General features: G+C 45.9%; 1 long non-coding RNA gene across 1 annotated transcript in view; it reads right to left on the reverse strand.

The window, feature by feature from the left end:
• Nucleotides 1-3,626: 3,626 nt before the first annotated feature.
• The window catches only part of LOC128780279 (uncharacterized), a 60,996-nt gene continuing 37,044 nt past the window's right edge, over nt 3,627-27,578 (reverse strand). Inside the window, exon 3 of the long non-coding RNA XR_008426220.1 lies at nt 3,627-3,815. This is a non-coding gene — a long non-coding RNA (uncharacterized lncRNA). The remainder of the gene's footprint in view (nt 3,816-27,578) is intronic.

Raw genomic sequence — 27,578 nt, forward strand, 5'->3', positions numbered from 1 at the left:
GAGTGACCCAGGTCTGCCCTGGACAGCCCTGGTTTTCTACTGTTGAGCCAACACAATCGTGAGTAGTGCCCCTTGCTACTTCCACGTGTGTTGCCACTTGGACAACAAATTAGAGCCTCTTTTTGTCTAACTGACTCTCCTGTCCGCACCAACCTCACCACTTGCCAATTTTCAGACTGTGCCGGGACCCTGCCACGGAGAGAGGGGAGCGAGGGGTACAGATCTGAGGGCCCCCCAGTCCGGGAACTAGTGGGGAAACCAATAGCAACAATAATACCACCTAAGTCTCCACCATGAATACTTGAGGAGATTTATGGATTTTTAAAATGTTTTCTAATTAATTTCTTACACGGGGCAAATACTGTTGCTATTGCCACATGACCAGTGAGGAAGCTGAAATACAGAAAAGTTAGTTAAAAAATGTCTGAGCACCTCCTTGATGATGAGCATAGTAGAAGTGACTGGGCATAAAAACACCTAAAAAATAAAGTGTTCATTCTGTCTTCAAGGTGTTTAAAATCTGTCGTGAGAAAGCACAGGAGAATGGGGGGAAAGTAAGAAATGGTAAACAGATACAGGCTGATAATATGCCTCCATGTTGAAAGACCTCTCTCAAGGTTACACAATAAATGTGTCAGAGTTACAAATAGAGGAAGTAGACAGAAAATAAACATTTATCAAGCACATAGCATCAGCCAGTATGAGCCAGCTTTAGGTCTCATTTCACTTAATTCTCATTACAAGCCTATAATGACAATCGGATGTCTTACAGATTAAGCAATAGAGCCTGAGAAGTTAAGGGACTTGCCTGAGGTCACCCGGGATCCACACCAGAGCTACTGAAGCCAAAGCTGTGTTCTCTCCCTTGTGAGATTCAACATGCCCTCAGTTTCTTTAGCCCAGGGCAGAAATTGGCCAATATCAGGAATTCTATGAGTTTCAAAACTCAGATGAAATAAATTCAAAATTGTATAAAATATACAGCAACCCCCCCCCAAAATTAAAATGAGATTTAAAAAAGAAAAAAACTCTAAAGAAATGAAAACGCTGCTGTTCCACATTGCCAAAAGCAAATTCCCATGTGGCTGTGCATGATTAGGGGCGGGGCGGAGGGGCGGTTGCGTAAAAATTCATATCACTCCAAAAGTCCTGTTGAGCTGGTCTTGCGGAATTCCCCAGGAGCACCTCCTGCAGAACGCGCTCATCCCTACTTGCTGTTCCCCTAACGCTGATGGCCACAAGTCCCCGAGTGCATGCCGCCGTCCCACCACTTTGTCGTCGGGAAGGGAATTGCAGAGAGGCGGATGAAAGCTTCAAAGCATTCAAAACACAAATGATTTTGCCCTGCTACCGATTTGATTCACCCCCGACTTATCAAATACTTCAAAGTTACAAAGCAAGGTGCTGGAAGGGGGATGGGGAGCCTCGGGGGCCCATTAAGGCACGCATCCTGACCCTGAATACATTACAGTCCAGTGGGAGAGAGCGACACAAGATTACAAGTCCTAATGCGATGAGCCGAAGCGACGTGGAAACAAAGAGCTAAGAAGAGTCCAGTGACAAGTGACATTCTCCTCTAATCATTCTCTCTCTCCTACAGGTTTCAATGGCCGAATTGTTAAAAGGGGGCTCATACAAACCCCCCCTGCTAGGACTTACATGTGGAATCACCACATGCATACAGAGAGTAGAATTGTCAGTGGCTGGGGTGGGGGCGACGGGGGGAGGAATGGGGAGAGTCCGGTACAAGCTCCCAGTTATGAGATGTGTAGGATGTGGGGATCCAATGTATAACGTGGTGACTACAATTGGTAACGCTGCATTGTGTGATTGAAGTTTACTGACAGAGTAGAACTCACATGTTCTCACACACAAACAAGGTGAATATGGTTGGTGGTTGATACATTAACTAGTTCAATGGGGGAATCACCCCAATTATTTAAACATCTTACTTTTCATTTGTCAATTATAGTTCAGTAAATCTGTAAAAAAGGTGTGTAGGCTCTTAACACCTCCCACAATGTCCTCACTGGTTCATTATAACAACATAAGTTTTAAAAAATAAAACTGTTGGGAAAGTGCTTTGAAAACACTATTTTAGTAAAACTAATGAAAGGTAATATTTGCAAAGAAAAGCAAGGCCCCAGTTAACCGTTTAGTGCAAATCCGCACTGCTCAGCTAGCACACTTCCTGGGTCGGGCCGACAGGTACGTCTGATGAGAACTAACTGAAGGTGCACCTTTGCTTCCCCTACTTCTCCTGGGTCTGCGGCCTTGCTGCCTGGTCTCGGGTCTAGTCTCCACTTCGAGCCCAGCCCAGGCTCTCTCTGCTGCTCAGGCTCAACTGTCTCTGATGATCTCATGTACACTCACGGCTGCAATTCTCTGTTGACCCGAAGTTAAGCCTCCGGCTCAGACATCTCTGAGCTCCAGACTCATCTATCTGCCTGCCTAGGGGAGATTTCCACTTGGACAGCTGTAAAGTCTGTCTAAACGAACTCCCTGGTTTCCTTCTCTTCCAAAGAAGGGCTCTGCTTTCCTCGCCCCTGTTCTCGGTGACTCCCTATTGTCAGCCACTGACTCAGTCAGAACCTGGTTATCTACTTGGCGTGTCTTTCCCCCCCCTCCCTCTAGCCACACTATCCTTCACTTCCCTCACTCAGACTATAACGTAAGAGGGAAGGAAACTGGAAGATAAACTTACACACTTACTCGTCATGTTCCCCCATGGCTGGCTGTTGTTCATTTCTGAGCTAAGTAGCCTGCTGATCTCTTTTCTCTTTGTAAAGGGAACAGAGGACATTGGAATCTATATAGATAAGCATTTTCCAAACTGGGCTTGCTATTTCCAAGAGGTTTCAATAGAAGGTATTCCTTTAAAAAAAAAAAAAAAAAAAAAAAAAAGTGGAGTTGATTCCAACATTGGCAAGATTGTGTACTGACTTGTTTTCCAGACCTTCCCCCTTCACCCCTGACCCCTGGGTTTGGGCTTCTCAGTAAATGTTACTCCATCATGAGATTTCACTCTGACCCCCAAAAATGAAGGAGACAATTCCACCCGGTTATAACACACTGACAGTATGATGTGGGTACAGATGGGATGTCTGAATTTAAGAGTGTGATTTGTTTTTTGTTTTGGTTGGCATTTGCCTTGCTTGCTGACAGACATGGCTGTGTGCTCACACCCACCCTAGCTCGGCTAAGCCTGGCCATTTGCACAGGGGGCCCTGCCTCTACCAGTTAGCTCTGCCAGAAGGATAAGGTGTGTGGCCCTTTCCCAGGGGCAGCCTCATGCCCCATTACTGGGGTTAAGGAGGCTGGAAGCAGCCACAGAGCGTGCTCTGGTTTTACCCGGGCATGGTGAGGCTGTACTCTGAGACAGGCCCACCTGGTGGAAGGAAAAGCACCTGTCCTTAGCTTCCCCAGTGGAACGAGAGAGCAGTACTTAGCCAGACTAAAGCACAAGGTAACCCCACATGCTGAGCCTCTTTGCAAAAGCCACAGCACACAGCTGCACAGCTCTGTCTCTGAGAAGTCCTGCAGCCAAGAGCCTGCTTGCTTTGCTCTCATGGAGTTACCCAAACTATTTTGAACATGGGATGTTTTGTGGCCACCTACCTTTTGGAGTATGCACAAACCCCTGGAGGATAAGAAGTAAACTTGAGGCTGGATTTCCTAGGTGAACTCACACAAATTTCAGCTTTCTGTTGTCAGAACAGGGGAGCCAAAAACTCACCGATGTCGCTTCACATGAAGTGATCTGTGTGTGAGCTGGTCGGGGGCCGAAGACATGGGTAAAGCTGGTGCAGGAGAACCTGAAAAAAGGAACAGAGCAGGTACAGACTCTGCCTCCGGCTGCACCCCAACCTCCCCACCCACATTCTACAGCCTCCAGCTTGAGCCTCTGGAAGGAAACTGAGCAAGTTCAGGAAACTGGGGCACAGAGACTGTTAGACCAGGGGTGTCCAATCTTTTGGCATCTATGGGCCACACTAGAAGAAGCAGCGTTGCCTTGAACCACACATTAAATACATTGCGACATGTAATCACAAAACAATCTCATAACGCTTTAAGTATACATATAATTTTGTGTTGGGCCACATTCACAGCCACCCAGGGCCACATGCGGCCCACAGGCCGTGGGTTGGACACAGAGAGGACTGCTCAGGGCCCAGAGCAACTCTGAGTTCCAGAGAGAAGCCTTCTTGGCACCCCATCCACAGACCCTGTTTTCTGCCCCTAACTGCACCATCGTGTTAGCCCCTGAGCCCAGTAGAAAGGGCAGCTGCAGCTGAGAAGCAGGCAAAGGGCCTGATCAGGGCGTCCACAGGGGAAGATGAGCCAGACTTATCACTGAGCACAGAACAGACACCACAAGGTAGGAGACCCTTCACAGTTGTCGACATAGGAAACGTCCAAACCTGTAGAGAAGTTTTATGAGTTTGTTTGAGTCAGACGGATGACAATTACCAGGAAGCCAAACCTCAATGGATTGAGAAAATGCTCCAGAGAATGGCATTTTACAGCTGATTTATACATTAGAATCAAAGGAGGAGACTTAAGGAGGGTTACATGATGTTCATTGGTGGTGGGTAACAGAGGCCGGAGACAACAAAGCAGGGAAATCTCTCACATTGGATAAAAAGCAAAACAGAGAGACAAATCCTTCTTTTCCATTGGTGAGTACAGGATGGTTAATAATTAACGTTTTACAGCACACAGAGATGGTATTCAGGGAACAAGATAACAGTGAGGGTTTCTATTGTCTGTGCCCTGAGGAGTCTGGAAACAGAGATCACTCTGGCCTTTCAAAGGCATGTTATCTTAGATGCAAGACAACAGACAGGCTCACTTGAGGTAAAGATTGACCTTTGTCAAGGAAGATGCAGGCCTCAGACGTGACTGCCGACCATGAATAGCTTTTAGTTGGGAACTTTTCATTTCAAGCCATCCTGTGAGGTTACTTTGGGTCTCTGAGTTTGTGGGGCCCACCATGCGGGCCTCCCCTGAGCTTGTATGTCCCCCTTTCCATCTACACAGTGCCAGGGAAGACTTTTCAGGGTGCAGTTGGGCATTAAGTTTCTCTGGGAGCAGCTAATGATAGAAGCACTGTCATTTAGACTGTACTGTACATATTGCCCTGGCCGGTGTGGCTCAGTGGTTGAGCACTAGCCTGTGAACCAAAGGGTCGCCGGTTTGATTCCCAGTCAGGGCATATGCCTGGGTTGCAGGCCAGGTCCCCAGTGAGGGGAGCGTGAGAGGCAACCACACACTGATGTTTCTCTCTTTCTCTCTCCCCTCTCCTCTCTAAAAACTAAATAAATTTAGACCGTACTGTGCCTAATTCCACCCGGAGCTGGGGACCTCCAGGCATCCAGATTCCATGCCCTTCGTATATTAAGGAAACTTCTGGTTTCCTCCTCTCTCTCTTTTTCTCCAGGCCACACTTTCCCCACCTGCCCAGTGTCTCTGGAGCAATGAGATCAAAGAAGGAGGTGGCTGGCAGGCAGGGCCTTTCATTTCACTCAGTGGGGGGTCGTGTCAAGGCCTGCCCCCATGGGGTTACTGGACAGGAAACGGGCCCATAAAACAAATGGTCACACTGGGGTTGGGGTTTGTTGCTAGTAAAGGGAGTTCCCTTTGTCTTAAATCACTCGGCATTGTTTACAGAAGGGAGAGGACGGTTAACCAGAGACACAGACAGAAATCACCGCATCCCTGCATGTCCTGGCTGAGCCCAACTTTTACATTCTAAGCACTGTAAGTACCAAGTGGCCTGCCTGGCTTGAAGCCAGGCAGTAACGTTTCCTTTTGCTGTTGTTGAGAAAGGCATTCAGGAAAACAATTGAGCACAATCGGGGCCTTCCTGTTCCGCAGGCGCGCCTGTGACCCAGCCAGCAAACCTCCAGTGAGTCACCCTGCTGAGCGGGGAGCTTCCTTCTTCGTCAAAGGCTCTGGGAGGCAGCTGCAGACAGGCTGCTGTGCTGCAAAAGCTCCCCTGGATCCACATTTGCAGGATCCGTTTCTCCCGTCTGTCCAGGCACCACGAAAACACCCCCCTCACCAGATGCAGGAAAATGTCACAGAACATATTTTGGTTGGCCCTGGCTCTGTGTTTCCCTCCAGCCAGGAAGTCAGTGTTGCAAGGGAAGGCCCACGGGGGCTTGATCTAAGAAGATTCAGATTGCCTGCATTTTGTGCTCTTTTTACTACAGGGGGACGCAGGCTGCGTGTTGGCAACACCTGCTTGGCTGACTGAGGCACCCCAGCCGGTTGGGGCTGCCTATGAAGGGTGCATGGCTGACTGAGCTCAAATGAAGTAATTTAAACTATGTACAAAATTAATTAGAATGAGACAGGGAATAGGCCACACATTACAATGGGTTCCAAACTTTTCATTTTTCAGACAATGCGACTGAAATACTGAGAGTTGCACTGGCGTGTCCTACATGCACGAGCAGAAACCTGGAGAGAGACAGGACGGTCAACAGTGGGCTGGAAGTAGTAAGGGCACCTCTCTCCCTCCCTCCCTCTCTTTCTCTCTCTCTCTCTCTCTCTCTCTCTCTCTCTCTCTCTCTCTCTCTCTCTCTCTCTCGCCCTCGCTCTTTCTCTTTCTCTCCCCCGCTCCCTCTCTATCATTTTCTCTATCATCCTCTCCCCATCTCTCCCTCTTTCTTCCCCAACCTCTGGGATTTTGATAAAATACTCTGCCGCGAATGAGTCTCAAGTCTAAAATACCCTCCAGAGTCTGACCCAACAGAGATGGCAAACTTGACATCATTTCCCATACTCTGTCCTAGGAGTCAATACTCAGTGTCACTTAACCAAAAGGTAAACCAATTGATGTTAAATCTTGAAGGGTCACAGGATGTGCCGCCCCAGAATATACCAGAATATCTGGTGTATGGGCAACTCTGAGTTGTAGGAACGTGTGTGAAAAACAGCAAGTGCAGGGAGAGGCTTTCTCTGAACTCCCCTTATCTGCTTCAAGGCAGAGCCTCCAGCAGGAACTCTGTTGTGTGGATCCCCTCCCCGGAGCTTCCTCAACTAGGGAAGACTGACTCATGTCACAGAAGAGACAAGAATCTGACACCACAAACATACAGACTTGGTCACAAACAGTCATATTTTCCATCTATTCTTCTAAAGGTCCGTTCGTCTTGCCTAAAAATCTTTTTCTCTCCCCTAAAAGGCCTACACCCCCTCCCCTTTTCCTATTAAAATAGTATTTAAGCCTGAATTCTAAGATAGATCTTCGAGTTACATATCATTTGCTTTTAGAGCTTCCATGTGTACATGAGATCTACATGTTAACAAACTTGTCTGCTTTTCTCTTGTTAATCTGCCTTTTTCTTACAGGGGTCTCAGCTAAAAACCCCACAAGGGTCTCTACTAGCTATTCATGTTTTGATCAAGTAAGATTTTAAGAAAAAACATTGAGTACTTTGTCTAATACTCTATAGTATTTTGAAATGGTAATAAGTTTTGACTCTTAACAAAACAGTGTTTGGGCCCCAACTCTTCTGTTTTCTAGTTATGCCATTTAGACGAGTCATTTGACTTCCTTGTGCCTCAATTTCCTCATCTGAAAGTGGGGGTAATAATAGAGCCCACCCCAGAAGGCTGTTGTGAGCCTTAAAAGAGATGACCAATACAGGTAAGTTCACTTAGTGCCTTGCCCAGTGCTCAATAAACATAATTACTACTACTAATACTAATAATAATCTAATTTCATAGTCATTGGATTAATTTTCTTTTATTAGATGTTTAACAAACTAAGTTTGTCTGAGCTGGAAGCATAATGTCAAACCTTAGGAAGGTACAGCCTCTATCTTCTTCCAAAATAAAACTAGACCTCTCAAGTGAAGATGTTTTTCATAAAGGACGGAGTGATTTGTCAGTTTTTCATAAAGGACGGAGTGGTATCTTTTTCAATTATAATAGAAAACATTTCAAAAATGTGCAGGTTGCAGGTGGATGAAGACTAGATTTTTCCAACACATTTGTTAATCAAGTCAAATAATACCTAGTTCCTAGAAATTGTCACGTTTAGTCCACCAGACCCATCAACTAAAAAAATCAAGTAAAAGAAAATATTCATTTGTGTGATGCTAAACCATCTGCCAGATTTATACAGTTACAGGATTAGGCTTCTAAGTAGAGGGAACTCTGGGATATACTTTCTCTTCACTCAGTGTGATACAATTCTTTAAAAATTTGTTCAACCAAACCCATTCAAAAACCCACTCTTACAGGTCAGGTGTCCATCATTATGCATGTCAAATGGTCAATAAGAAAATTTATATTAAACTGAGCTATTCTGAAGAACCTCAGGAGTACATTATGTTAGGGCACATCTCACTCCTGAATAATAATCTTTGTCCCTCAGAGAGAATCAGCTTTGATTGCAACAGTTCCATGAAAGAAAACATTTCCACAAAGCCAACAAAACCCAAACTTTAGCAAGATTTGGGCTGTGGGACCAGGAATTTACGACAATTCTGGTTAATATACCCAGCATTTTTACCAATAGTCTTCTTGGTAGGCACAGTTCTTTTTCAGCTCAGTCAGGTCTTTTGGAAACTGAACCACAGGAATAGCACAGATGCTGAATCAATCAGATACATCCTGTGGTTTGTACTTCAAAGGCAGCCACAAATTCTTAAGGTATGATTCATAGTTTTCAAAATCTCTGAATCTCCTCTGAAATTGTTCTTTCACTGCTACTAAATAGCTCTGCAATTCTTCAAATCTGTGACCCCATTGAGGTCAAGGGAATTCAGCAGCAGGTTATGAATGCAGGAGGAAATGAGTGTATTTATCACCTGCTCAGGCCACTTGGCCAGCTAGAACCTGCATTTACTTGAACAAGAGTATGAAGGAAGCCAGGGACCATTCCTTCACAAACCATTTAGGGGCCCACAGGAGAGCTACTTCAACAGATATTCAAAGCCTAGTATCTTTTTTTCTTTTTCTTTTTTTTTTTGTATATTTTATTGATTATGCTATTACAGTTGTCCCATTTATTTTCTCCCCTTTATGTCCCTCTGCCCTGTACGGCCCCTCCCACCAGCATCCACCACCCCCCACCCTTAGTTCATATCCATGGGTCATACATATAAGTTCTTTGGCTTCACCGTTTCCCATCCTATTCTTAACCTTCCTTTGTCTAGTTTGTACGTACCTTTTCTCCCATTCTCCCCCTCCCCCACCCCACTGATAACCCTCCAAGTGATCTCCATTCTATGATTCTGTTCCTGTTCTAGTTGTTTGCTCAGTTTGTTTTTGTTTTTTAGGTTCAGTTGTTGATAGTTGTGAGTTTGTTGTCATTCTACTGTTCATCTTCTTTTTCTTAGATAAGTTCCCTTAACATTTCATATAATAAGGGATTGGTGATGATGAACTCCTTTAACTTGACCTTATCTGGGAAGCGCTTTATCTGCCCTAATTGGGGGACGGGGGGGTTGGAAGGTCCCAGAGGTTCCTAAGCCTCTCCTCATTTTTTTTTTTAATTCTTGTTTCTTCATTCTGTTCTGGTTGAATGTTTCTTTCTTCCTTTTGTTCCATATTGTTGATTTGAGTCCCAGTTTCCCTCCCGTCCCTGTTGGTTCCCTGCGTATTTTGCTTTATTTCATTTTTCATAGCCTTCACTTCTTCCTCTGTTTTGAACCATACTCCACCATTTCTGTGAGCATCCTAATTACCAGTGTTTTGAACTCTGCATCGGACAGGTTGGCTATTTCCTTGTCACTTAGTTCTTTTTCTGGAGTTTTGATCTGTTCTTTCATTTGGGCCATATTTCTTTGGCTCAGTGTAACTGTTACACTGTAAGGGGCAGAGCCTTAGGTATTCACCAAGGTGGGACAACCCACGTTGCTGTGTTGTGGTTCTATATGTGGAGGAGGGGTCATAGAGGGAACAATGCTGCTTCCTCAGCTCTTACCCTGCTTTCAGTCACTTCCCCCAGTTCCCACAAGCAAATTGGGCCCTTCTGGTGCTGATTCCTGGGTGGGTGATTTTGTGTTCATTCTAGGACCCTGTGGGTCTCTCCATTGAACTCTCCTGTGAGACTGGGTGTTTCTCCTGCCACTGCAAACTCCACAGGTTTTTACAGCCAGAGGTTTTGAGGCTTTAGTTTCCCACTCTGGAACCCTGGGTTGCGCGGTCTGTCTCACTCCCCAGTTGTTTGTTCCTCCCAGCTTATCTGCACATGAATGTGGGACTGACTTGTCCACCAGCCACCACCTCTCCTGCCCAGTCCATCACTTTGCTCCATGTCCTCCCTGCCCTTCCTACCAGTCTGGATGAATGTTTCTTCTTTAAATCCTTGGTTGTCAGACTTTCATACAGTTCGATTTTCTGGCAGTTCTGGTTGGTTTTTTATTTTTAAATGTGTTATTGTCCTTCTTTTGGTTGTGCAAGGAAGCAAAACATATCTACCTATGTCTCCATCTTGGCCAGAAGTCCCAAGCCTAGTGTCTTATGTCATCCAGCCTTCTATGCTGAAATGTGAAGATCCTACCAAACTACCAAACTTTGTACTTATAGGCCAGTTGTGAGAGTGTAGGAGCTCTGCTGGATTAGAAGAATGCCAGGGAGAAGAAATCTATTCCTTCTGCCAGCAGAAATACCCTATGAATTCTTTACTCCAAAAAAGGAGTCACAGAAATGCTCAGGTAGCTTATATTAGAAATTCTACTTCAAGCATAAAATGGTGACTTCATCAGTTAATTTGCTCTGTATAACAAACCAGCACAAAATTTAGTGGCTTAAAACAATGTTCATCTATTTAGCTGACAATTCTGCAGGTCTTAACTGGATGCAATCATGCATTTGTGGTTGTCTGCTAGGCCATTGAGGCAGGTTGGACCAGGCAGATCTCAGCTGCGATGGCTCCTCTCTCTTCCATGTTCTCTCATCCGCCAGTGGGCTAGACTCAGCTTATTTATACACTACCTGGACAGGGTTCTAAGACCGAATGTGGAAGTGTTCAAGGCCTCCTGGGCCTGGGCTTGGAACCCACACAGTCACTTTCACTGCATTGCATGGCCAAAGCAAGTTACAAGGTCAACCTAGACTCAAGAAGTTGTTAGATAAACCCCATGTATCGATGAGAGGACCTTCAAAGTCAAATTGCAGGTGTGAAGAATTGTGGCTATCTTTGCAATCTTTCATAAACCTCTCACACATGTGCTCCTTAACACCACCCTCACTAAACCCAGGAGGACAGGGCGTCAGCATGGAAGGAGTACAGCACTCCCACATGGGACCAATCATGTGACTGTATAGAAACTTCATTTCTGTAGAACTCACAGAACACCAGATGCAATGACTAATGATCCTCTACCCTAGCACAGACCAATCAGTAGAGACCACAATGCTGACCATGACCCCTAACTCCCTTACTCACCATGACTAATGATTTTTCCCCTATATAACCCATCCCCTGGAAGCTATCAGGGAGCCAGGTCTTTGCGCATTAGCTCACCTGTGACTCCGGGCATGGGCTACTTCCTGAAAATAAACCCTCACATTCTTTGCTGCAAGCTCCTGTTTGCATCTTATTGGACTTTGTTACACGCAATTGGACCCCTTTCATCCAGTAACAATCAGAGTTCAGCAACAAAGATGCCTGGTGCTCCTTGTGGCAACCCCTCCCACCATTTGCTCCTCCTGAGACAGCAGATAATTCTTTTTGACCTGTGAGCAGCAGACAGCGAAGCAGCTCTCCAAGGTCACTGTGTCAGCCAGGAGGCTCAATTTTATGTCTTTGGGCAAAAAAATTGGAAGTAAAGATTTGAAGGAAAGCATATTTGGAACATCCTGTGCTGAGAAAGCCAAAGGCAAAACCCAGGGGTCTTGGGACAATTTTTTAAATGTACCTTTTCCTCATAATTTTTACAGCAGTCCCAATAATTAGAGGTTTAGGCATTTTCTGAGCCTTAATGATCACCTATCCGAAAAGTTCTTGAGAAGGTTAGTTTGTAAAATATCAGTGAAGGGCCTTCCACTGGGCACTCAAGAACTAGACACATTGCAACCTGCCGTGAGCCAAACAAATATTCATAGCAGACCAGGCTTTTTTTCCAGATCACTACGTTACATATAGTTACTTCCACTCAAATCAACCTTCAAAATAAAGGAAGGAAAAAACCCACCTCATTTATTAAATACCCACCAAATGTTATGCTTGGCATCTTAAATCACTTTTCTCTTAATTCTCACTAGATTTTCATTGGTATTCATTAACCTCACTATAATGACGAGGAAACTTACGGTCCGAGTGGTCATATCCACAGCTGGTGAGCACAGAGATGGACTCAAACTCAGTTCAAGCCAAGGGACCTGCAATTTCTACTTCTAATTCTGCAGTCTTTTGTTTAAATGAGTGTAGATTATTTCTGTTATTGAAAAAAGAGTTCTATTATTGAACAGAATAAATAACGGTGTCAATCTTCCCACTTTGACTCAAAAACAAAATTGAACCCAACGTGCAAAAATCCAATCAGTGCTATTTAAATCTTTGTGAAGCTAATTAATCACCAAGTTTAATTTGTTTCTTTTACTGATTCTAGAGGAAGGAGGAGGAAGGTAAACATTGTTATGAGAGAAAAACATCAGTTGGTTGCCTCTCCTATGCACCCTGACCAGGGACTGAACCTGCAATCCAGGCATGTGCCCTGACCAGGAATTGAACCTGTGACCTTTCAGTTTGCAGCATGATGCCCAACCAACTGAGCCACACTGGCCAGGGCTAGCCAGTTTAAATTATCATTACTTTTCAGATAACTCCTTCTCATTTCACAGGCTTCTTCTGCTTCTCCATAGTGCAATCCCAGAGGGCAGGGACCATGTCTTACCTACTTATCCTATATTGCATATTAAATTTGGAGCTTAGCACACAAAGGATGCCAGCAGATTCATAGGTGCACAATAATTATCTGTGACTGAAAGCATTCTCATGAAGTCTGGCACTTTAAAACTTACAAACCACTTTCACCCATCTTATTGGTTGTGATTGTGACAACTCTGTGTGTGAATTAGAGCTGATTATTATTAGCCCTACTTTATAGATAAGCAAACTGATACTCAGAATAAGTTGGGTCATCTGCTCAGTCAGAGAGCAAGTAATGTCACCTCTTAGATTTGACCACACCCAGATTTCTTGAGTACAAAAAAGGTTTTTTCCCCCCACTACAACACACTCTTTCTTTAAAGGAATATCAATTTTTGTTAATGTTTGGTCAATAATGTCTCCCATTTAAGTAAAATGCTGAAATGAACAGATGTGGATAACAACCTACCAGTCAGAGTTTGAGGTCACAGGTTTGTTAATACACTGACAAACTTATAACCCAGACCAGCAGCTGTCAACCACGATGCTGGGTCCCCACAGTGTGGAGGTGCCTGAGATCAGCCCATGAAACAGGAGGGCTGGTGGAGTCTGCGAAGCATCCAGACAGAGCGGCCATGACCAAAAACTAGTGGGGAACCAGTGACCTAGAGGGAGCATCCAAACGCCAAAACAAACAAACGAAGTCCAGGACAGTAAAAATCAGACCTGTTTGGTCAGCTATGTGTTGACAGAGCCTTTTGAGATTTTTACATTTCATTATAAACTGGATAATTTTTAAGAAAAACTTTTATGTGCTTATGTAACACTGGGTTTAGAAACCTACATCTATAGTATAAGTAATGCAAGACAAAAAATCTAAAAGCGTGGCTTGGTGTGTGTCTTATAATATGAGGTTAATTGGAATTAAAAAGTTTAAAGAGATTTGTTTTCAGCTGCGCTCCCCCACTGTATGCAAAGCGACACATTTTATTCTCAACCACCCATGGTCCTATTTGCTCTCCACAAATATTCGAAGGGCATGACTATGCCAAGTTTTGCATTACTCAACACTTTTTAGCAATCTGTCTTAAACTTTATTTTTTTTTTCTGCAGTCTAACCCCTGGTTTTAGCCTCCGGGCAACGGGCCACTGTACAGAAAGGGCCTTTTGCTTTATGGTCTGCTGGAACAGAACTGTCACCTGAAAGTCACGGGATATGTCGCTGACTCGACCTAAAGAAGGGTTTCAGGTTAGGTCAGCAACATAGCCCCAGAGTGAGGCCGCCCAAGCCTCCCCTCAAGGCCAGCAGCACGGCCACTGAGAACGTGGGACGCACACCTATGACAACTGCAGGAGCTCACTCCAAAAGCAACATCTATAAAAAGAAACTTCTCCTCCTCCGCCTCCCCTCCAAATCAGCAAAACTGTGTGTCTCCCTCTTCCCTCTGGCCTCTCCTAAGAAAGAATCCAACGTCCGAAAATGAGGGAGATGATGTGTCTTTTGTTGTTGTCCATTAAAAGTCAGGTGTGTTACCCTGGCTGGTGTGGCTCAGTGGATTGAGCACCAGCCTGCAAACCAAAGGGTCTCCAGTTCAATTCCCAGTCAGGGCACATGCCTGGGTTGCAGGCCAGGTCCCCAGTAGGGGGCTCAAGGGAGATAACCACACATTGATGTTTCCCCCTCTTTCTCCCTCCCTTCCCCTCTGTCTAAAAATTTTTTTTAAAAAAAGCCAGGTGGGTTCATCTGGCGATGTGAAGTGCTCAGGGAATGGGGAGAGGACGGCCATCAGTGGGCACCACAGTCTCTTTGCCGGCACTGGCGCAGTTACTTCCGCATCGGGTTGCAGGCAGACTGTCCTTACCTGTGCACCATTTGACACTGCCAGGTCATACACCTAAACCGAAGTATCTCTCAAATATCTATGTCCCCAATTCCCCCACATCAGCCTCAGAATTAAATCTCATCAAAAAGGAGTGTTGTATTTCCTTGACTGTCACTTCCCCTGATGGTATTTCTAGCCCAGCCCGCCTTGAAGTCCTGTCTGAACATCAGTAGGAGTGTCCCCAAAGGTGACTGCATGTGCCTGTGTCAGGGACAAGCTCTTCTGTCCTACCCAGTTATGGCCACCTTCTGCCGGCTCTCGGTGAGGCCTCCCTGAACCACATGGCTCTCTGAGAGTGCCTCGCTGCCGACCGCCCCAAAACCCTGCCCTCCCTGACAAAGCAGGTGTTCTTGAAGCTGTTGCATGGGCTCCAGCCATCTCCCTGTGTCCCCCACCCCCTGACCCAGGACTCCTCCCCAGACCCCTATCTGCAGGCAGAGGTGTTCGTCAGGTACTGGAGGTCCTGGATTACATTATTTTATTTTGTTTTTATTTTATTTACTTATTTATGTATTCATTTATTATTTACTACATGTATTTATAAGAGAGAGAAATGTGTTTTAAGAAAATGACTCACAAAATTATCTAAACTGACAAGGCCAAAGTCCCTGCAGGGCAGGTCCATCAGCTTGGAGACCCAGGAGAGAGTTGCTTTGCGGCTCAAGTCCAAAGGCAGTCTGGCTGGCAGACTTCCCTGTCTGTGGAGGAGAGGGAAGGTCTGTGGTTTTTCTCAAGACCTTCAGCTGATTGGATGAGGCCCACCCACATTATGGAAGGTAATGGGCTTTACTTCCTGTATACTGATTTAAATGTTAATCTCTTTCATGTTGATAACTCTTAAAATCAAACACAACTGTTTTACTGATTTAAAAGAAAATGTTAATCTCATCTAAAAAATGCTTTCACAAAAACATGGAGGGGGTTATTGGACCAAACATCCGGGCACCCTGGCCCTGCCAGTAGATGCTCACAATGAACCATCATGACACCCTTCTCTGCTGTTTTGCATTCCGCTAACCCTCCTTGCTGTTCCCCACTCCTGCTGGTGGCTGCACAGCTCTAAGTCAGTGGTCTCAACACCCCAGACACATGCGACATTATCTGGAAATGTTTTTGGCTGTCACAACTAGGGGGGACTGCTGGCATCCACTGGGTAGAGGCCAGGGATGTTGCAAAACATCCCACAGTGCAGGGACAGCCTCCAACCACAGAGGGTTTTCCGGTCCCAATGACAATGATAGCACTGACTCGGAGAAACCCTAGTCCAAGGGACCTTCCACTTCCTGCCTCTGTCCCCCTGTTCATTCTGCTGCCGTCGCTCTGGCCTCCTTTCCGGATGCGGGACATGCAGGTCCATCCCTGCTTGGGGCCCTTGCAACTGTCATTCCCATTGGGCCATTGCTCTGCCCCTCGCAAGGCTGGCTCCTTCTCCTCTTTCAGGTCTCAGGAAATCCTGCCCCCACAGGTTCCTAATCCCTCTCAGTTTCATTAATCTGATTATTTCTTTATCACCAGGTAATATGCATTTGGTTTACTTCATAGGGCGAGGAGGGGGGTCTTCCTGCCTCCTCCATTGAAAGTAAACTAGGGCCAGAAGCTATCACCAAACCTCAGTGACAAATGCCAGGACTGTCACAAAGTAAGTGCTCAATGGGTGCCTGTTGAATCACAGAAAAAAGGCATGTCTTGGACATTTTTTGTGAAAGTAGTTCTCCCAAGTTCTTTTGGCTTTGCACCCTCACCAACTCAGACGTGTGTTGATAAGACCTGTCGCCACGACAGTTTCTCCATAGCCTGACCCTGCCCAAAACCCCGAGTCACTTTCTACCGAGTCTAGATGTGAGCCCAGACCTTTGCTCACGTGCAGGTCTCTCCCGGGACAGCACTAGGTCCCTCCCAAGATGTCTGAGCTCAGCCCCGTCTGCCTTCCTAACACGCAAACAACATCAGCTTAGACTCAAAGCGGGACCCCTGCTGTGGAAACACACCAAGTGGGGTCCTTTAGAGCTACATGCTACAGAAAAAAAAAAAAAAAAAAGCAGATTAGCATGAGAAAAATTAAGTGACATCATTAAAACAGTTCACTTTAAAAGTACAACCAATTGGACTGTGTAGAGCCCTCCTCACAGAAATGGGGTGAAGGTCATCATGCCACAGCCAGCCGGGTCTATACCTCAACCTGTCCATCCTGATTCTCTCCGCCCCCTCTCCACCCCAGGCTTTCCTTTTTTGTCACATTCTGCCGTGTTCCTATGGTGGCGGCCAAGAACTTGCAGCTGCCTCCAAAGTGACTCAATGTGTGATTATTACTGTTTATTTTTGTCCTTTGCTCTTTTCCCTGTAAATCTTTTCAAATGCCATTTCTCACTACCACCCCACACATTCAGGCCATTCCCCATGCCCCTGGGAATGTTCCCTGTGCTTCCACACTGCCTCCCTGGATCTGCCTGCTCTCAGTTCTGCCCACGTGGCCGCCGCACAGGGCTGCCGGCACCTGACAGTGAGCCCGCCTCTGCCATTTTTAAATCTGCACTCAATCCCCTGCTTGACATAATGTCTATCCAGTGGGCAGGACCATTACTTCCCTCCTTGTAACACCCACTGCTTAGGACGGAGGGTCCAGATCTGTGAGAAGGGCCCACCAGGGAGATCATCCTGCAGGGAGGCAGCTCTGAGCCTGGTACCTCCCCTGCAGGTGCAAAACCATCAGACGGGCGCCTGTGTTTTCCTTCTTCATGGCATGGGGGGCCCTGACCCCTGGGTTCACTGGCACAGTAGAGAGCAGCACCAAGGGTGGGTGGTGGCAGCCCAGGCCTCCCAAGAAGCTCTTAAAATGAGGGGCATGGGGCAGAAGAATCCTCTGCAGGGCCCCTCAGCCCACAGAGAAAAGAGTAGAATCTGCCCAGTTTAATCCTCCATCATTTTATTACCAAATAATCTCAAAGTTGAAAAAGACATTAGAAGCCATCTACCCATTTCTCACACCGCACCGAGGAAACAACCAAGGCCCAGGGTGGGTGAGTGGCACGCCCAGGGCCACACGTACGTTACAGTAAAGCCAAGTTAGGAAAGAGATGCTACTCTAGGTCCTGCAACAACTCCCAAGGTATCTTTCTTTTCTGCCGCACCTCTCTTCACTTTAGAAACTAACTTGCCCCCATTACGTGTGTTCCTGGTGGGGATCAAGTATCTCAACCTCCCTTCCCCTCCCCCTGGAACCACTGATTCATCCAGTGGACAGTCAAATGACCCAAGTTGAGAGATGAGAATTTTTTCCAAGAATCAACGTGAACATACGGGTCCTAAGAGGAGCATCAGGCTAACCGCTGCAACAACCCACACTAAAACTGCAGCGGCTGAACACTACAGGCACTTTTTTCCTTGCTCACCTCACAGTGCACTGTGATAATTTGGCAGGTGACCTTAGATGTGGTGAGTCAGGAACCCAGCCTCCCTCCATCCCGGGCTGGGCTGTGGAGTCCCTGCTGGACCCCCTGCAGTCTACTAGTAGCTGGGGACAGAGTCAGAGAGAGTGTAACGGTTCAGGAGGGAGCGTGGCACACTTTGGTTCTGCCCGCCATCCATAAACTAGAACCCACCATTTGCGCATATATCTAATTGCAAGGGAGGCTGGGGGAAATAGTCTCGGTGTGAGGCTAGGGGCAAGCACAAAAGGGCGTGGGACAAGGGAACTAGTGGGAGTTTCCGTGGTCCATCTTTCATACCATGTGGAAAAGAAGCCTTATGGAAAAGAAAACCAAAACATAGCAAAGCAGGGCAAAAAGTCAAGAAAGATTTGAGAAACATTATTTGAACCCCGGAGAGTGCCATGTCTACAATTAGACCAACTCTATATTCGGGAGAATAATAAGGCCATGAGGTTGGAGATATTGAAAATTTTTAAAGCTTCAGTAGGTGTCTGGATTGGCCAGCCCTGGAGCACCAGTCCAAATCCCCTTGGGCCTGCCACGTCCATGGGCCGCTGCTTGTAGAGCACAATCCTCCCATGGGAACCACTTGGCAATCACTTATGTGCAACCCACAGGCACACGAAATCAATCCACACGGGGGTTGCCCTTGACCGAGGCGGTTCATGTGTCAGTGGATAAAGGCTCCCCCTCGTCTTCTAGGTGGACAATTCTGAGACACGTTTGCTAGGGCTGCAGTCATAAACTAAAATGGTGGTTCCCAAGATTCTGCCCTCTGCTTCTCAGCTTTTTGCCCTGTTCCCCATGATTGGGCTTCATTTTCCAGCAGAAAGCCCCACAAGGTTGAACACCAGGTGCCCTCCGCGGTGGCCAACTCACACTCAGTAACGGTGCTTCCTCTCCTTTCTGCCCTTCCTCACTGCCCTTTCCCTTTGCCTTTCGCCCCGTGCTGCTGCCGTCTGTCTTCACATTCCCTAACAAACTCCCTGCACATGGCTTTGGCAGCCTCTGCCCTTGAGGGAACCCCAGGCTCGACAGTTCCTTTAATGAAAGAAGGAAAGTTGGCTAAGCTAATGCACGTGGTGGTTCTCCTGGCAGAAGAAGCAAGGTGCAGAACTGTCCAGAGGTATTTGGGGCACTCTTTTTTTTCTTTCTAGAAGCCTGGGGGAACTAAATGAAATGGCTTTTCTATCAATTTTGCTTAATTATAGGGTATTTAACTTTCTAATTGTTTTATTTTCCCAACTACATCGCAAGCACTGAGGGAGAGACACCGGTCCATGCTTAAGCCCAACCTGTCACCCCAGCACCTGGCCAAGATAGATACAATAAACACTTGGGCAAACACTTGCTTTAGGTTCATAAGATGCTTACAGATTGAATAAACACTCATACTTTGAACCGATACTTTTAATCATCTTAAAAATCAGAATATTTCAAATTTAATTTACTTAATTGGAACGAAGTGAAACGCGATGTTTTTACTCCAAGCCTCTGCGAACAGCACACTGAATTATACTCCCTCCTGCTGCCCCTCTCCTCTTCCCTCCCCTCCCTCTCATCTTGCTCTTTCGTTTCCCTTTTGTTCTCACCGCTTTTCCTCCTTGCCTTGCGTGTCTCCTATCATTCTTTATCTCCTTTTTTCCCTTTGGTTAAAAAAATGACTCTAGGGACAGTGAGTCAGTAAATCAAAACTGTGTTGACTCCCATGGTACAGAAAGTTGCAAGCCACTGAGAATCCCAAAATAGATGTACTTCTTATGGGAAAAATCATCATCATGCCTTCTGCTCCCATAGATTATGATGTTGATTTGCCCGTATCATTCTCCAGTGTTTAGAGCTGTCCTGGACAAAGTCTTTTAAAAAGAGGGTCTTTCCTGTTTCCCAACCACCACTGACCATGAACTCTGCGTTTTCTTTATGGTGACTGCACGGCTCCAAGACTGAAACCTTGGTGAGAATACACTAAAGTGTTTGGAGGAAAGAACAGACAGTCTGCCCATCTTAGACTTGGGGACGTATTTAAGGGCAGAGTCCTGTAAGCTCCCCTGATCTTTCTATTGATTAATGGTCAGTGAGCAAATTGTGATGATCAATCAAAATCCAAATGTGTGTTGTTTCCTTGAGCCCTGAGGGTTGAAAGTTTTCCCTGTTCCTTCACCCCCCCCCTTTGATCATTCATGGAGATAAGGACCTTTGCTATGTGCAGCATGGGACAAATTTATTGCCATTATAAGAGCCACTGCCAATTAAGGATGATTATTTGACTCCATACCTCGTCTTTTACACACATCATAGCATTTAATTTGAGTTTCACGAATTTCCTGTGGGACAGGGACTCCTATCCCCACTCTGCGGAGAGGCTGAGTAACTGGCCCAGCGTCCCACAGCCAGTTCAGTGGCAGCGGGGGATTCAGACCCACAGTCACCTGACTTGAGAGCCCGCACTGCCTAAGTGAACTCCCTGGACTGATGAGAGAAGAATCAGATACATGTGAAAGCCTAAATAACACAGGGGCCTCGCACTGTCCGTAGCACATAGTAAATTCTCGGAAACGATGGCTTCTAGGGTTATTCTGATTGTTAACGCTCCCACGATCTTTTCCACTACTACTATTGTTATCCTCATTCAAATACTCTGCCCCTTCACACCTGACTTCCAGGAATTAGAAATACCTACAGTGTTAAAACTGTAAGTAAAACTTTACATGCCTTAAACTATTACAATAACAGTAAGATGGCAATAAGTCAATACATGCATTACCAAAATGCAAAATAAGGGAATTAATTTAAATAAGAAACCATCTCCAAAGGGTTCACAGTTACTCACATAATTTCACCTCCTTAATCAACTTTGTCATGAGCTACATAGATGAGAAGTATATTTATTTGCACTGAGCAGAAAATGTTGAAGATGGATAATTGAGTGACTCGGTAACAAGGTCTGGAACGTGAGGGTAGTGTTCCTTACGATGCAAATCAAAGACCCTATTTCGACTTCACGATGGACAAGTCCCAAATTAGCATCTGCATCAACATGGCCTGGAGATTCTGAAAGAAAAAGGTCCATCTCAGCAAGCGATTAAATGCTGAGTCACTTTACCTAGAAAGACTGTGCAATTTTCTTTTGCTAGAAGTACAAACTCCAACTTACAAACAATCTGCTTTCCAAAAGCAGGCCAGCTACTTGGTGTTGTCACTCAGAATGCTCTTTCCCACATTTACGTGGTGCAGTCAGGTCCCGGGGGCCAGCCCACAGGGGCTTGTTCTGAGCTCAACACAGCTGAAGTGCACCGTAGTCACCGTGACCTCACACCAGTGACGCCAGTGGGGAAATGCTGCCGGGAGTAGACCCAGCACGGCCAGAACACGCTTCCCACGCCTCAGCCCTGGCAGCAGCAGCAGGTGGAAGCCACCTTTCACCTCTGACCTGCTGACCTGGAAATAGGAGGGATGGTGGACATCTCCATCACAGACTCCTGGAAATCCCTGAGGACCTTCCTCGTCTGTGTTTGTTCCCTATCCTGGTTCCAAGGGCTTACTTCCTCCAAGGGAGGGGCTTCAGGTGGGGTTTCCTCTTCCCCTGGCACAAGCAGAGACTCAAATTTCCCCATCTTTCTTTGAGATTCTTGAGACTTTTCTAAGGCATTTTATGTCACCTGATGTTTCTCAAAATGTGAGCTGCAGATCCTTGGAGATGGAAGCTTTAGCACACGGTGAGAGGATGCGCAGAGGTAACTCGGGCCCTGTGTCAGGGGCCACTCTCTGCTTCTCAGCTTTCTGTCATTGTCCCCCCGTTTAGGCCACAGCACATCAGTTCCTTTGTGGGAACTGCCCAAACCCGTTGGAAGCACTATGAATAAGGTGTCCCGCTCTGCCCTGGCCAAGCCATGGGGCTGAGATCCAAGCCAGGCCTGGCCCCTCCTGAGACATTGGTTCTTGGGCAGAAAGATACAAAATAGGAGGGGGGAGAGAAAGAGGGAAAGAAAAAGAAAGAGAAAGAGAGAGAGAGAGAGCAAACTTGGCTTCCCATAAAAACTATCATAAGTGAATTGTTTTTGCCTGCAAATATTCAATAACTATTATTGAGCACCGTCCCAAGATCTAGGGATTCAGGAGTAAACAAATCAGAAAAAAACCCATATTTCATTTACATATCAGGGCAGGGTGTAACAATAAAAAAGTAAGTAAAATATGTAGTAGTGTAATGAGTAACAGAGAAAAATACCGGGAGACAGGGACGGAAAGTGGATGAGGTTACACTTGCACACAGCTCTCACTGAGGAGACAACCCTGGCGTGAGCGAACAAACCAGACTCTCCAAGAAAGACCATGCAGGCACAGGGGACAGACGCAAAGGCCTGAGTGGCAGCGGGCCTGGGAGGGCGAACATAAGCAAAGAGACCAGTGCGGCTGGAGAGCCGCAGGTGAGACGGGGGAAGAGGTCAGGGCCACGGTGGCAGCAGGATGTGCAGTAGCATATAGGAGGCGCTTTGGCTTCCCTTCTGAGCCTGCCCCGAGCTGCTAGTGCTTGGGGGGAAAACCGCCACACTCTCCGTGGCGTACTTTCAGCCTCGATTTTGCTCACACGTGTACAGGTCAGCTTGGAACCAGCAGCATCTATGCTGAGCTCAACTGGACAGTATTAAGGGGCAGAGTGGGTCCATGACTGTGCCAAGTGTCTCTCGCCCTCCTTGAGCAATTCGGCTGGCAAGGACATGTTCCCACAGCAACGGTGTGCAAAAGGCAATGGAAAAACAATAAATTTCAAGGCCTAAACTCAGAACAGAGATACTGTCACTTCTGCACGTCTCTCCCTGCTTCTGGCTAAATGCACAAAGCAAGTACACAGCCAAAACAAAGCCAACGAACAGGGCGGCCTGCTTCCCCTCCCGTGAGAGGGACTGCAAAGACGAACATGGGGACTAATATCTCCCTCTACCAGAAAGCCATTGATGAGTGAACTGATCTTTCTTTTAACATCACTCCGGTTGGTGTGTTGAAAATAGACAGTAAGGGAGCCACAGTGAAATCTGGGAGGCCAAGTAGAAGCTATTTCATTATTCCATGTGAAACACATTGGTGGCATATATCAAAATGAGAGCAGAGGCGTATGTGAGAAGTGATTAATTCTGGAAATATTTTGAAGAGCTAGAGTCAAAATTTCAAATGGATGGATTGAACATGAAGTATGATTCAAAGTTTTTGAGTTAAGCAACTCTAAGTATAGAGTTGTCACTTTTGACATCAAAGGGCTGCAGGAAGCGCGAGTTGAGAGAAAGGAAAGATGAGAAACTCAGTCTGGACAAGTGTTATGTTAGGGATATCTACTAGACAGCCAAGCGGACATGTTAAGTAGGTGGCAGGATATCAGACTGAAGCTCGGGAGAGAGGTCTGGACTAGAAATATAAATTTTAGAGTCATTAGCATAGGGATGGTACATAGTCATTTCCTATTGCTCTGTAACAAATGACCACAAACTGATCAGCTTAAAACAATATCCATTTCTCATCTCAGTGGTTCTGTAGGTCGGAAAACAGATGCAGCGTGGCTGGGTTCTCTGCTCAGGCTCTCACAGGCTGAAATCAAGGTGTCGCAGGGGCTGTCATGAGGCTGTGGTCCTCTTCCAAGCTCGCTGCTTGATGGCAGAATTCAGCTCCTTGCAACTGTGAGACCAAGTTCCCACTTTCTGGATGGCTATTGGTCAGGGTCACTCTCAGTTCCTGGAGGTGCCCACAGCTCCTGCCACATGACCTTGTCCACGGCAGTTTTCAGCTTTAAAGTCAGCAAGAGCATCCCTCCCTGGAGAAAGTGCCCAGCCCTCTTTGAAGAGCTCAGCTGATTAGATCACAAACCTAGGGTAATCCTCCTTCTTCATGAACTCAGTCAACTGATTAGTCACCTGACTGCAGAATTAATATCCCTGGATGTTCATAGTCCCACCCACACTCAAGGGGAGGGGATTACACGGGATGTATATACAAGGTTGTGATGGTTAATTTTATGTGTCAACTTGACTGCTTAAGGGATGCCCAGACAGCTGGTAAACCTTGTGTCTGGATACATCTGTGAGGGTGGTTCCAGAAGAGATTAGCACTTGAACGGCACCCTGAGAAAGGAAGATCACCCTCATTAATGCGGGTTAGCATCGTCCAATCCGCTGAGGGACTGAATAGAACAAAACAACTGAAGAAGGCTGAATTTGTTCTCTGTTAAGCTGGGACATCCATCTTCTCCTGTCGTCGGACATCAGAGCTGCTGTACTGAGCCTTAGGGTTTGAACTAGGACTCCATCCAGCTTTCCTGGGCCTCTGGCTTGCCAATGTAACCACGCAGAAACTTCATTTCTTTCATATGACCTTTTCTCCTTTCTTTCCTTTTGATTCAGACTAGCCTCGACCAGCTCCCTGACTCACCTGCCTCCTTCTCCCTTACATATTCACTCCCTTAATCACTAAGCCCTCAGATAAACTTAGGAACAAAGCCTGTGTCTGTCGATCACAAAGACAGGGTTTCAATCAAACTAAAAAAACCATCTGGGCCTCGGTTGTCTTTTAGCTCAAGAACAGCCCCACTGACCACACCCTTGTGAAATCAGATGAAGTGACACTGGGGTGGCTGCCATCAGGGCCAGATGCACTGATCAACTACCCCCCACCCTAGCACAAGCCAATCAGGAGCGACCACGACCCTGACCATGACTCTAACTCCCTTAGTCCCCTATAAAATCCATCCAGTGAAACCGTGGAAGAGCTTGGTCTTTGAGCATTGGATCACTTGCAACTCTAGGCGTGGGCCACTTCCTTAGTTGGTAAACCCTTATTTTTTTTGTCTGCAAACTCCTGTTTGTGTTTTATTGGTCTTTGATTCATGAAGGCAAATGGACCCTTTAGTCCAGTAACACAAACAACAGATTATGGAACTTCTTTGTCTCCATAATTATGTGAACCAATCCCTCATAATAAATGTCTCTCTGTCGGTCTATTCATCTGCCCATCTATCTATCTTCTATTGGTTCTGTTTCTCTGAACAACTCTAACCAATACACAGAAAACAGGAGAATTGAGGCCAGTCTTAGAATTCTGACTACTTCAGACAGTTATCGAAAGTATAGTTACTTGAGAATAGAGAGAAAAGAAAGTTAATTCCTCCCACCTATATCCCTAGAACTGCCTGTCCCTGGTGCTTTTTCTGTCCCTGTTTTCCAGGCTTCCTGCTGGTTCTTAGAGCTGCCCAAATCCTGGCTGCTTACAGTAACCAGAGAAGATTTCTGTTACTTAACAACCAATAAACAATTAAGTGATTCACTCCTGGATGAGTTGTATTCACTCCAATGTTTGAGCACCGCTGGATCAGACCCACAGAGAAACACTGAGATGCAAATACGTGATAAGTGGGTCTTTTGTACCCAAAATTCTGAAATAAGATTTACCTACATTTCAGAGGAAATCTCACCTAAATGATCATCTGGATAACTTGCTCAATGGAAAAAAAAAGATGAGCCTCTGAGTTTAGGACTTGCGAACTTGACAGAATAGCTTTCTAAAGTCTACTTCAGGAGACTGGCTTCTGTTACTTCGAAATCATGACAACTAGTTGTCTCTGTTGGTTGGGCCCCGTTGTTTTTGCTTGGGTGTGTTGGATGGAGAAACAAGGGGGCAATACAGTCAAGAATGTGACAAATGCAGAAAGACTCGCATAACCAGTGGCCCCTATCTCATCCCTACCTTCTAGAAATCTGGCTTTAAAAAAGAGCAGCAGAGCACAGGCTTAATGGGAGAGGAATCTGGGTTGAAACTACAACATTTTCATTCCACAGCTCAGATGCAGTGCAAGTTTGAGCCCATCACCTAACTGCCCTGCTCCTCCTTTTCCTCATCTGTTAAAAGCAATAATATCACCTGCCCTCCAGGATATTGTAAGGATTAAATGGGATAATGGGATGTAAAAGAATTTCTCTTGTGTGCTAAACAGCGGTGACTACTTGCTGTGGCTATTGTTCCTGTTGTTCTGTCCAAAATAGGAACTGGAAAGACAGCCTGCCTCTGTCCCTGGGCACTGCCAAACACAGAGATCGGAAACTTAGAGAGAAAAGCTGTAAATAGCACGAGGTGGCAGCCCAGCCTGCTGGTATCCCTTGACCTAATCGTGATTTGCTAATATCATCCCGCCCTCATCCCTCATCTAAGCTTCATTTTGGATCAGATAGGAAACTCACAAGTGGGGAAAAACACCCCGCAGAGCTGTGCAATGCTATGTGAATGCACGCCAAGGCAATGAGGTAGGAACTGTGAAGTCCAGAAAAAGTAAAAGCCAGCTAGAACATTGAAAATCTTCTTTAAGTGAATGCAAATTCAGAATGAGTGCACGATTTACCACCTCGCTCTTGTTACCAAGTTCCCCTCTAACAATGCAGAGAAACAACATTTAGCACATGCATGCTGTGTCTGCTCTTTTGAATGCATTTTGCTACACAAAGATACTGTGTGACAACTTGATGTTCTAAGAATAAACTCCGTGGATGTTTCCCCACACTGATCTACACTGTACATAATGCTCTCATCTTCTGTATCTTTCCTTATATTACCTTCTGCACATTAGTAATTAAGATGTGTGCCAATTCCAACTTCTAATTAGTGTCAATAACTCTTACCATTCTACTAATGAAGCTAATCAGATGGATCCACTATCACATGGTTTGTGTTAATGTTGCTTGGTTCCAAGGATTATCATCATCCTAGAAGTAAAGATAAGGATGAGTCAAATGTTCCCTTCCAGAGTTCCTCTTATTCACCAGTGCTTTAAATAAACTGGCTGCCTCCTGTTTAGAAAAGACAAAGTTTAAGTGCATATGTACTCACCCTATTATTTTCTGGACTGTAGACAGCCCAGCACCCATATCTCCACACCAAGGGATTCAAAGACACGGTCTGCCACAGACAAGAGCCGGAGGGCTAGGACAAACATGATTGAAGGTTCTCTTGACCTAGTAGTCACTGGTCGACACATCTGACCTCTGACACTCATCCAAGTTTCACTGGAGCTGAACCGTAGTAGCTGTAAGAGAGACTAAAACAACTGCGTGCCTCACTAAAGCAGAAAGGGAGGGATTTCTGGCCATCAAAAATGTGCACTTGGAAAAATGATTAAAACATGATTTGACCTCTGAATTCCTAACCTCGACTTTCCATTTTAATTTATCAGGGCTTATTGGGAGAAGAAAGTAAACAACTACAGACATGATCGAGACTAGCTTGTAATTTATCTGCATTCTGTACGTGAGATTAACAAATGAACAAATAGGTGTTTGGGGGCCAAATGAGCGGGTTTATGAGTCGGTAGGCTATTGACTACAACTGCCATTCTGCCAGCTGCTAACGCTGTCAGCCCGTCACCCCAATCACTGATTCAGTGCTGTCAGGGGTACTAAA

The sequence above is a fragment of the Desmodus rotundus genome, chromosome 2 (genome assembly GCF_022682495.2).
Source record: "Desmodus rotundus isolate HL8 chromosome 2, HLdesRot8A.1, whole genome shotgun sequence".
Classification (NCBI taxonomy): Eukaryota; Metazoa; Chordata; class Mammalia; order Chiroptera; family Phyllostomidae; genus Desmodus; species Desmodus rotundus.